Below are 13,029 nucleotides of genomic sequence, written 5' to 3'. Positions count from 1 at the left end.
TGATACAAAATTACCTGATTCATTATATTACCTCATCTAGTGCAATTAGAAAGTATTTTATCTTTTACTTCAGTTTTGTAAGATTCTATGATTCTTTTAACATCTTGAGTGAGAAACTGTTCTCCAGAATTTCACGAATATTTCTTAAACTAATATCTGTTATTGTAATGAATTTGCAAATTTTAATCCTATTTGCAAATGAATAAACCACCTTTTTGTTAATATATATTTTTTTTTTTCATAATCCTCTGGGCATTTAATTATCATGCATTATTGCATTGAGCAAAATGCCCGTATTCAAATCTGAAGGAAAGAAAATCATGGAAAGACCTTTGTTATGTCACTTTGTAGCTAACCAGGCCATGTTCTCCAGCTGGCCATGCCATCAAGTTTAAAATCCATTTCTAAGGCTTTATTCTATAACTTTTTAACCTTTGTTCCATTCTTTATTATTGGTTTTATCGAATGGCTTGTGATTAATTGTTACATTAATCTATTGACCATCAATATAACCAGAAATGTCAACCCATCCTCTGATATTTCTTGTCCAGCATTTTGTTTTCTGTGTCCTGCAACTTTTTTACAGAAATATAGTTATATTTGGTTATTTGCTTTTAGCTGCTGTATTTTTATAAATTTCATTGTATAATGGTTAAGCACTTGTGAATTTTTATCTTAACTTTTTAGCTTTTTCAGTATCTTTGTTAAATGAATTTGTTCAGACACATTTCATTTCACACATGTTTAAAAAGAAACATCAAAAGAGAGAAATTACAAAAAAAATACATTTTACATTTCCATGCCCAAACACAAATTTGACTAACACAAACGCAAACATAAAGTTGAAAAAATAACTAAAAAAGATGTAGTTTGTTGACAGATTTAGATGACCTGAAAATTCTGTGAGAAAAATTTTATAAATATAAATTTCCTCGCAATGCATTTACAAACTCATTATTTATCATTGCAAACTTATTTCGTATAGGTAGCTAATCTGATCTCTGTTAAGTGGATACACAACAATTTGTAATATTTCCTTTCTTAAAAAATCCTTATATTAGTCCATGGATTATTTCAGAATTGTCCCCAATTACACATAGGAAAACCATTAAAACTTCATGTAAGTGTACTTTTCATCAGCTTTTTCGCTCGACCACTGGTGGGCCTTCTCATTTCCTAATGATTGAACTTGGGATGATCTTCTAGTGTTGACCAGCTTTAGTTATTCTGCTAATGTGTGGTATGTTATCAGGATCATGATGAATATGCATTATTCTATAATATTTAGAATTTCTTCTATGACCTCGGTGTTTTCAGCATGCTATTTCAGTTTTCATTTTGCATTTTTAATTTGCTTCTGGCCTTATGCTAAAAATGCTAATTTTCAGTATGGCAATGCTAAATTTACATAACATCCATTAACGTCAACTTTTAAATTGACATTGAATGGATATTATCCATAGCTTTGCTGAAACATCTTTGTGCAGACTTAATATAAAGTACCAAAATTTTGCCATTAAATGAGCAATCTTTAAAATTCTGTCTGAAATCATCTACAACAGAGACGATTTATTGTTGTAAATGTTTGTGACTGTTAGCAGTCTGCAATTCTTGAACATGTTCTACTGGGACTTCACTGGATTCTCTGCTCAATATCGGACCATTTACCAGAATAATGATGCACAGCATAGAAAAATACAGGAAAATTTCCTTAGTGTTGTGAAAATGTTTTCTTGACAGGCAAATTCTTTCAATTGTATATTCTGCAGGTTGTGGCTCTTTCTTTTGTTTTCTGATAAATGATATAATAGAAACTAATTCAGTTGTTGTTGACTTACATACAATACACTTCATAAATGATGGAAAAAAAATTTTAATACAAAAATGAGCAAAGATAAAATAAATTTAATGTGGAAAAAAGAATGGAGATGTTACAGTACAGATGTTCTATTTCCTCATAGGAAACAAAACAAGATTATAACTTTCAAAACATTACTGAAAAGGAACTACTTTATTTGCTGCTGTTGCTCTCCAAGAGAAAGAATTATATAAAGGTCATTCAAATGAAAGTGGCACTACAGTCGGTTTGAGAAATGTTTTATTGATATTATTATCAATTAGTATACAAAAGAAATAATACAGACCTAACAGATAGGCTAGACAATGTCACCTTGTTGAAACAAGTGTCCCATCAGTGAATGAGGCGATGAACAACCTGGACAAGAAGCTCCGTGGTGGGCTATGGAACCAATTTTTTATGGCAGCTTAGACTTCATTATCGTCAACAAATCACCAATGATGTGGTTACATGGCAAGAGGTCTGAACTGTCAGCAGGATGTTCAAGAACCTCCCAATAGAATTGCTGTGACAATGTTTGACATGCCACTGCCACATTTTGATGAGCATTATCATGCAAGAGGCTAACCCACATGACAGCATGCCATGTTGGCAGTTCTTGATATTCTGTCTCAGTTTCTACAATGTGGGACAGTATGTGGCAGCATTGACAGTTGCGCATGAAAGTAGCTACTCACTCAGTAATGGGCTGTCAATGTCAGAGAAGCGCGTTAACATGACTTTACTAGCTGAATCAAAGTGCTTCTTGCTCTCTTTCTATGTTTATAGATATTTCCTTTGCTATTTCTCGAGTGGTGATTCGCTGATTCATTTTAGCGAGATGGTCCACATCTGCAACTTCTTCCTGCACAATCATCACGTGTGCTTGACTAGGTCGTAGCCTGTTGCCCATACTGACTCTTTGACTACGAAACTTCCTGCACCACCAGAATACTGACCTGCATTTCATACAATCCATGCTACACACATTTGCATTCGATGATAGATTTCAGAACCGCTCATGTTTGCCGCTGATTAAAAATTGTACGATTGCGCGTTGTCAATGTTTGGAGGCATCCATGATGCAAACCATGCCTTTTAACGTACTCCAACACTATCACACACACATCTTGTGGGATTTGATGATCGCATGTACTCTGTAGGGGCATACACACTCATCTTTCTCTTCAAATAGAATTCTTTCAGCAATGCCTCTTTCATTTAAATGACCTTTATATAAATAAAAATTCCCTTTCCAAATTAATTTATCATTTCCCATGTAGTTATTTCGCGAGGTTCTCTGTTACATGGATAAACAACAGTGTTCATTATTTCTTTTCACGAAAGATCCTTATATTAGTCTAAAGTTAGTTATGAAGAATCATGTATCAGCTGTTTGAAATGTTAATTTAACTTAGTATCTGAAATGAATATAATGTTAAGCAACTTATGAGGATCATCATGAATATTTGATATGTAGGATATTTTGTTTACAACATCAGAAGTAAAAATATTTAGCATGTTAAAAAAATAAAATAAATTGTCCAGCAGTTAAGAGACGAAACGTAAAAGGAAATTTGTGTATAAATACTTAATCTTCTTGTTTTTTGATTTGTAAACAGTTTGGAAGATGAGTGAGAAAAATAAATGTTAGTAATACAAAATTACTATACAGTACAAAGTCCTATACAGAGATCTGGACTCACCAGGACTTCGCCGATTCCGGATATTAGATAACCAGTTTAAAGCTTGTAAGATGGCATGTGCAAATTATAAAATTAAAACAGGTCTGTGGAGTTGGAATCGGAGTTGGGCAGATTTTGTGATAAAAGGATTCATAGCTGGAGTCTCTACAAAGAGGTCAACTCTGACTTCAGTTTTCGTTCGACAGTTTGAATTTGAAATAAATTTTGGATCCTAGTGCTTTCCCTAAATTCTAAAAATAATTTCATGCTTTAATTTTTTTGCTCGGTGCTTCCCTATATTCCCTAAATAGTGTCTTCCCTAAATTATGCCGCCCCATGCGTCCATACAAGCACTGGCGCCAGTTCTGGGTTTATGTGAAAAACAGATCAGATAATCTTAATTAAAATAGCTCTAAATTAAACTTAGCACTTATTTAAAAAAATCTTTTTAGCATATGGATATAAATTTTTTCTCGTTTATATTTCTTAGCGCATTTGACTTTAATTTGTAATCGCTGCCAGGCGTAATAATTTTAACATAAAAGGTTACAACACTTTTTTTGCTAATATAAAACACATTGTTTGGTCATTGCTGCATGATTCATTAGTCAAGTTGTCATATTTTTATAAACATTTGGTGACGAAAGAAAAATGTAATAAATAATGATTTGCCAGGTCCTCATAATGGTATAAACTAATAGTATTTATAAAAATAGGAATGTTTGCTTGTTATGGTTTGAGATGTCTGCTACGGAGATATGCAGCAACAGAGCGAAATTATTGATCACACAAATTTTTGGTAAATTATTGTTTCCTCAATAAGAAGGTATTTCCTTAGTGCCGAAGGGAAATTAAAAATCAGGAATGTACAGGGGAAAAAATTAAATGTGTATGCATGCGTAAAGCATTGAAAAAGAAAATTGTTGTCGATTTCAACGTCTGAATGTGATATCATTCTGGATTTTGGATATCCACATCTCGTACTTTGTACTGTATTATGCATTTAGACGTCGAGTTCCATATTATAATATTTTTACTATGATATTAGTGTTTCCAATCTACATACACTAAATGATCTTTTAGTTTATATTTTACATTTTGAATGTTCTTGGTCTGAAACCGAATAGAGTAAAAAAGCAAACAGCAATCTTGAAGTCAAATCACACTTGCAAACGAGAAATTTTTCATCCTTAAGCAAATTATTTCATTTGTTTATACACTGCATTTCTGGTACTACCATTTATTATATTTTCCGAAACTGGGCGTATCGGAAGAATTAATTTTCCAAACGACAAGCTGTGCTTTGAAATGACTAATGGTCTTTAAATTTTGCAATTATTTTATTTGATTATGGAATCTATAGCTTTAACTTAGCATCATCATTTAAGATTCTCTATAGCATAGATCAGCATTCTTCACCTTTTCAGTAGTACGTACCATGTAAATAAAAATTGAAAAACTTCAGTACCACCACTACATCTTACATTGACCATTTATCAGTTTGTGAATAGGAATACAGTACAAAGTCAGAACTTCGGCGATTCTGGATTATGGTTTTTTCCGGATTTTAGATCATCAATTTAAATCTGGTAAGATGGCATGCAGAAATTATATAAATAAAAATATTTAACCGTAATTTATGAAATAAAGAGCAATTATGATGTAATGGGTATCAAAATTTACAAAAAAAAAAAAAGAAAGAAAGAAAGAAAGAAAGAAAGAAAGAAAAAGCTTAATGTTTGTGTACTTTAATAAATATTTCTTTAAATGTAAGTTGTTTAAGATGCTTCCACCAAAAAATCAAAAGAATTCCTTTTTCTTTTTTCTTGTGTCATCTAATGCCATACTCCTCGCATCAATTTGAGGCGGATATGCCTTTTTCCTTTATCCATTTTTTGCAGGAATTCCCCTTTTTTTTTATGGACATCGAAACACGGTTTCTCTTTGTACATCCTTTGGCAGCTCCAGAATTGGAAACTCTTTTTGACATAATCAAAAGTTTAAGCTGAATTTTTACAAAATTGCCCTAACTGTCTGTCCAAAATAATAACTCGAATCCAATTAGAAGATTAATGAACAGTGCAATCTGTAACATTAATTGAAATGCCTTATAATCAGTAAAGATAATTTTAGTGTAGCTTATACCGTCCATTTGACGTTAAACATGCATGCGTAAACACACTATGCGCATGTGTTTAACCATGCGTAATGTGTTTTAATTTTAATTGAGATCAATTTCTTTATGTCTGGCCTTATTTCACATAGTTTTATCCAGAAATCTGGATCCACTTTTAATTTTGTTCTGCATTTCTTTGTCAAGCATATCATAAAGGAAAATACTTATTCACACAAATAGGTTGTGCAAAATGGCAATAAAAATTTAATAGCTTAATTTTAAATGCCTTTAAATTCATCTTTTTAGGCTTTAATTTCTTCTTTGCAACCTGAGTTAATATAACTAAATTTTTGTTTGATTTTTTTGTCCACAGAGCTTTGCTATTGTAGATAAAATTGTTAGACATAGGATACCTCATTGCTCAGCTACTAGATGGAATTTTGAGATTCGAATTATTACTGCATGAATATAGGGAACAGTTAATTAAATGCATGGTAAAAAATAGACCATTTCTAATTATTGTAGCCAGTATTATGTTCTATTATGTTCCATTGTAAGAAAGAACTAACCCGTGAGCTGCTACTGGGTAGAGGTTTAAAAAGGTGGATGCACAAGCTATTAACTTTATTTTTTTATTCATTTGAGGAGAGTAAATGCTGTATTTTTCTTTTTCTATTTAGGCTTTTGTCGCATGTCAAGTGTGAGTTTTTCTAATATATTGTGGAAACTTAAATAATTGTGGTATATTTTCTTGATTAGATATAAATTAATGTCTCAGAAGTTTATTCATTGCATTTAGTTACCTATTTATACATTGGTAGGTATGCAAATCTAAGTTGTTTGATGAATGTATGTATTCTTTTGTGACAGTAAGTACATAGTATGAAATTGGTGTACCTGTGCAAATAAGTTTCTTTAAAAAAATATCATTGATAGATATATATAATAAATGTGTTTCAAAGGAAATTTTCTTCAGTTACTAATAGTATAAGTTACTAATAGTTAAAGATCAGTAATAGTATTTATAGAAACATACACATCATGTTACGACAATGTTAAAGAAAATTAAATGTTAAAATAAAATTTTTTGTTTATTCATGTGTAGTTTTGTAATTGTAAACAAAATGAAGGTTATATAGTAAAGAAGGCACTATTTAACATTATTACTGTCAATCTTTTACAATAGAAATTACATCATGTTATTTTCGCAAAAGTTACGACAGTTTTAAGGTAAATTAATTATCAATGTTATCTATCTCTGTTGGTTTTTCATTTTATCTCATTATAAAACTAAATTAATAGTAAATAATAAAGAATGTGGCTGTGACTATTTCACAATAGCGGTTACATCACATGTTATTTTCTTAAATCTGATGAAACACACTCCATAAAGAACTTGTGTTTTAAATGTTTTAGTTTGAGATATCATTATAGAATATTTCATTTTGTGAGTCTGATTAAGAAATCTCTAATACTATCTATTTCATTTTATGATGTCAGATTATGGTTATATTTGCAAACAATAGTTAACTTGTGCATTTTGATTAAAAAACCAACTCGTTTACTTGTGTGTTTCTAGTGGTAATTTATAATTGTTTATGAACAGGGCTCATATTGAATATTTATGTGACCTCTAATTAATGTCATAATTTCTGAAATATTTTATTTAAAAAAATTTAGTATTAGAAAAATTGTTGACAATAAACCAATAAATTTTGCATAAATTTTTTGACATGTGTTCGTTTTCATTGCAGTATTTCGATATATTAGTATTGTTTGAAAGTGGCCGTTAGGATGCCTTGAAGGTACAGAATAAAATATTGCTGCTGCATGGCTTAATCATTTGTGAAGCAGAAGCGAGTTATATCACTGAATATCATTTCACTCTGCATAGTACCTTACCATTACATTCTTGCAAATCTTCATGATGATGGTTTGCTGTTAATGAAATCATTCATAAAATAATGCTAGATATGTAATGTGTCAGGGAGAACTGTACCCTCTTGTCATCGCCATGCAGTCCATTGCATGTGAATCGAAATATTACAAAATAAAATTAAATAAATAAATTTTAAAAAATTAAGATCTGAATTATTTGTCATTTATTTTGAATTAATTCAGATGCTATTTTTCTGTTTTTTTTTTTTTTTTTTTTTTTTTTTTTGTTTTTTAATTTGTTGTTCCTAAATTTATGTTTCACATGCTAATTAATTTGTTTAATTCATTCTAGGAAAATAAAGAAAGTCAGAAAAAGAAGAAAGATGCTTCTGTGTATCACTTTGTAATGAAAAATGACCTGTATTCATAGTTCAGTAAACATATGGTGACATCCAATAGATCAGTTTTGTTTAAAACCAATTGTTTGTTATGTGAATTCCCCTGCCTGCTATTATTGATATTTGTAAAGACTCATCTTTAACAAGCTTTAAAAATAAAAAAATATATATAAATGGATATTGTGTTTGTGTTATTTTTTGTGTTTTTTTTATTTGTTTTTTAATGACTAAATACTAATTTTTATGTCAATGCATTAAATATATGCAGGAAATACAGTTAATGAAATCTGTAATGCAGAAATTTATATGTGTAGGATTTAAAAAACGTTAAAAAAATAGAAAAGTGAAATTTGTTTGAGTTTAATATTTCAGACTCCGAAAAATGTAGGCAATCTGTGGTTTAGAAAATATTTTGAAAATGTTAGCAGATTTATCCTCTAGTGTTATAGAAATGACTGTGTGTGAATTTATGATTTAGCATGACAGAAATTATTTCGGATAGATTTGTGTCCTTGAATGGTAATGAAGCAAATCATACAGGCCAAAATAAAAGGCTCAGTATATTATAGAACACCACAAATTTTATGAATTTTCCTCCTCACTCACCCTACCTCAATCCTATTGATAGTTTATCAGAAACTTATGATAAAAATGTTATATATAGGCACATATCTAATAAAAAAATGACTTGATAACTGCTATTAGGATAATAAAAAAATGAAATTCCATATCTATCTGAGTAACAGCTAATTTGTTTGAATCACAGTCTAAAAGATATCGTACAAGGTATTAAAATAAATATATTAATGAAACTATTCAATATTTATTTTCATCTGTATTTGACATGTAAGTAATAAAGTATATTTCATGAGACATATTGATTAGGATGGAAATGTTAGCTAGAAATAAATGACTTAAAAAATAGACTAGGAATGTTTGTAATAGGAACAATAAGAGGAAATGAAGTAAAGTAAATATCCCAGTGTGGGCTATTTATGAAAATATGAAACATTTATTTTCATCTGTATTTGACATGTAAGTAATAAAGTATCTTTTATGAGACATATTGATTAGGATGGAAATGTTAGCTAGAAATAAATAACTGAAAAAATAGACTAGGAATGTTTATAATAAGGGAAATAAGAGGAAATGAATTAGAATAAATATCCCAGTAGGGCAAAGAAATGTGTATAATGAGCTGTCATGATCTGAAAAGAATCATAAACAAAGTTCTAAGAGATGGCTAATGATGTTTATCTCTGATCATCCTATTACTTCCCTCCTTCTTTTTTATGTTGTTTGTGGAATTTTCTGTGTTTAATGTTTGTTCAGGGATAAGGTTCAGGATTAAAAAAAAATATGTTCTGGCGCAAGTGCTGTAAACTTCTTATTTGCGTAATTTGAAATGTATCCAATAAAGTAAACATTTGTCTGTGGACTGTTATTTTTTATTAGTATTTTTATTTAATGAGGAGGGTAGAGGAACTGTTGAAAACCTAAGGAAATCAGCAATTCGTGGGAATGAGAATGGGCGGCTCTTTTTGAAATATTATTGGACATTTTTGTATTTTGATTATCCAACAGGGGAAAAGGTAGAGTTCATTGTAGGTTCCTTGTTTCAAGAAACATCTGAGTTAGTACATTGTTTCAGGAGTAAGAGTTATGTTGAAAGTGGATTACTTGCTGCCTGACTTTCCATTTTTTGACCAATTATTCCCAACATATTTTAGCAATTTGATTTCCTCCATTATTTAATTGATAAGTGTCTTTTTTAATGTAATTCCTTCTTTTTTTTTTTTTTTCTTGTAAATGTATAAATATTTTTCCCATGTGTTAACATTTCTTTTTCAGGAATGTTACAAAATGAGTTTTGTAGATATTTTTTATGTGTGTGTGATGTGTTCATTATATGCACTTTGCATGTGTGTGTATTCTGTATAGGAATAAATGTATCTGGTGTTTGAGGGATGTTGTGTTATTTTAATATAGGAGAAAGTACTTTAATACGAATTATGAAATGAATGTGTGTGATAAAAAAAATATTATTTGTTTTTTAGGAAATGATGTGTATAATTTCTGTTTTTGTGCTTTGTGTGTGGGGCTATGTAATTCTGCATAGAAGACAAAGTACTCTTATCCGTATAATGAAATGAAGTGTTTAATTTCTATGTTCCGTATTAATTTTTTCAGGTATGTTGTGTGATTGTAGTATAGGAGAGAGTACTTTTATACGAATTATGAATTGATTGTGTGTGATAAAAGTTTTCTTTTATTATTTATTGTATTATTTGCTTTTAGGAAATGTGTATAATTTCTTTTCATAGTTCCGTTAGAGGGTTGTTGTGTGTGGGGTTATGTAATTCTCCATAGAAGACAAAGTACTCTTATCCATGTAATGAAATGAAGTGTTTAATTTCTATGTTCCGTATTAATTTTTTGAGGGATGTTGTGTGATTGTAATATAGGAGAGAGTACTTTTATACGAATTATGAATAGAATGTGTGTGATTAAAAAAAAGTATTATTTGTTTTTCAGGAAATGATGTGTATAATTTCTGTTTTCGTGCTTTGTGTGTGGGGCTATGTAATTCTGCATAGAAGACAAAGTACTCTTATCCGTATAATGAAATGAAGTGTTTAATTTCTATGTTCCTTATAAATTTTTTGAGGGATGTTGTGTGATTGTAATATAGGAGAGAGTACTTTTATACGTATTATGAATAGAATGTGTTTGATAAAAGAAAAGTATGATTTGTTTTTTTAGGAAATGATGTGTATAATTTCTGTTTTTGTACTTTGGTGTGAGGGCTGTTGTCTGTGGTGTTATGTAATTCTGCAAAGAAGAGAAAGTACTCTTACCCATATAATGAAATGAATGTAATCTTATGCATATTATGATATTCATTTATGTGTTGAGAAAAGATTAGTTTTTGTTTGTTATGAAAGGATGTGTGTAATATCTGTGTTATATATATATATATAGTTTTTTTTTTTTTTTTTTTTTTTTTACCAGATTATTTTAATATTGTGGTTTGATGGGTTTATTAGATTGAATTTAGTTTGTGCATGTAAATTGTACAGCAGAGAGTATGCACACTACTAAATGAAAGTGGTGTGTTGATAAGAACTGGCATTTGTTTCCAGAATGTAATTTCCATTTTGTATGCTTGTATTTCATGGATCGTAATTTTAGTCAGGGATCTGAGGCGTATCTATATCCATTTTATTCAAATGTATATTATTTTTTATGTGTTTAATTTAATATATGTACTTTGTATGTGTATAGGAGAGAGTTCCGTTATGCGTGTTATGAAATTAAAGTATGTGTTGAGGAAAATTGGTATATTATTAAATGATGTGTGCGATTTATGTGATCATTATTTATGTTTCAGGGATGTTATGAAGATATTTGCATCATAAAGGATTTAAAATTTTTGTGAAATTCATTGAGTCATAATATTTATATGCAGGTGCTTGTGTTTTTCCCATTAATGTGTAATCTGTATGCATGTAATTGTACATTTTATTCTTAATACTGTATGTTTCACTAATTTATCTCTGTATATTTAATGACATTTAACCTTTAGAGAATATATTTGGTACTTTTTGAAGTGAATAACACAGTTTTGATTTCAGAATAAAATTCTGACAATTGTTAAGTATTATTTATATGTTTAATTCAGTGTTATTTATTTTGGGTATTGTTTATTTCAGGTCTCTGTTTTTTATTTGGAATGTTAATAAGTATTGATTGAAGTTAATATAATGCGATATGCTTTTGAATTTGTTTCAGAAATCTGAAGGGAAATAATTTAGAAGAGAATTCATTATCTTTTTTATTGATTGATTGAATGAGAGCTGCAAAAAATAATTTATTTAGATATATTAACGCTTTTGAATTTGTTTCAGAAATCTGAAGGTAAATAATGTAGAAAACATTTCATTCTCTTTTTTATCAGAGCTGCAGAAAGTAATTTTATTTGGATATAGTAACTGTTTATGTATTCTTTCTAATTTGTAGATGTGAATGAAATGGAAAGTGGACAGTTGAAATTCTTAAATAAACTAGTTTGAAAAAATGACGTATACATTTATTTATATTTTAACCCTTAAATGTAGATCCATGAAACCACACGTAACTTACAGAATATTATGAGCATTTTTTAATCAATTTTTTGCATAGAAATCTTGATTCTTTAAGTTCTGAATAATTTAATTAATAACCTATAGAATATTATGAGCATTTCTGAATTAATTTTTTGCATAGCAATCTTGATTCTTTAAGTTCTGAATAATTTAATTAATAACCTATAGAATATTATGAGCATTTCTGAATTAATTTTTTGCATAGCAATCTTGATTCTTTAAGTTCTGAATAATTTAATTAATAACCTATAGAATATTATGAGCATTTCTGAATTAATTTTTTGCATAGCAATCTTGATTCTTTAAGTTCTGAAACAGGTTTCTATTCTATCACAATTGTTTTCTTATCAGAAGTAGTGATCCAGAGACAAGAATTTCTGTAAACTCAAAGTTGCTCATTAAAATAATAAATTTGCGTAATAACATCTGTCGACTTTCTCATCACATACAATGTGATTAATTGACCAATATTAAATGTGAATTGAATTGTAATTCATAGTACTTGCTTTATTGAGTGTGATAGTATAAAAATAGAATCAGTATAAATCTTTATTTCCTAATGAATTGTCATCATGAAATTGAATTCTACTATCCCCTTTTAGCAGAAATGATTAATTTTTAAGTTCGTATACTGAATAAATTTAACTTTAAACAAACAAATCCATTTAAGGGTTGAAATTAATTGTGTTTATGTATAAGGTAAGTATTTTTTTTTTTTTTTTTTTTTTTTTTTTTTGCATGAATATGTACAATGTCCACTATAAAACATGCTATCATAATTAATAAAATTATAGAACTAAAACAATTAATGTCAAGGAATTATTACAAAATTTCCTTGTAAAGTTATTGAAAATTTCCTAGTAAAATCACAGTACATAAATTTTTCTATCAGGATGTTATTGACAATTCTATAAGTGTTTAGTTATGGTAGCATGTTGGGACAGTAAAACTTTTGCATGCTGGCTGCATT

The 13,029-nt window shown here is 29.1% G+C and overlaps 1 long non-coding RNA gene across 11 annotated transcripts in view; it reads left to right on the top strand.

Moving 5' to 3' along the window:
• Positions 1-8,092, top strand: part of LOC118204754 (uncharacterized) — a 49,806-nt gene extending 41,714 nt beyond the window's left edge. For all 11 annotated transcript variants that reach the window (XR_015042437.1, XR_015042439.1, XR_015042438.1 and 8 more), the window contains one exon: positions 7,869-8,092. This is a non-coding gene — a long non-coding RNA (uncharacterized LOC118204754). The remainder of the gene's footprint in view (positions 1-7,868) is intronic.
• Positions 8,093-13,029: the final 4,937 nt, after the last annotated feature.

Source organism: Stegodyphus dumicola, chromosome 8 (genome assembly GCF_044657685.1).
Source record: "Stegodyphus dumicola isolate Sdum_Otavi_A_Nest chromosome 8, ASM4465768v1".
Taxonomy (NCBI): domain Eukaryota; kingdom Metazoa; phylum Arthropoda; class Arachnida; order Araneae; family Eresidae; genus Stegodyphus; species Stegodyphus dumicola.
Note: the sequence above shows the minus strand (reverse complement) of the source record. Positions and strands in the feature narration are given on the sequence as shown.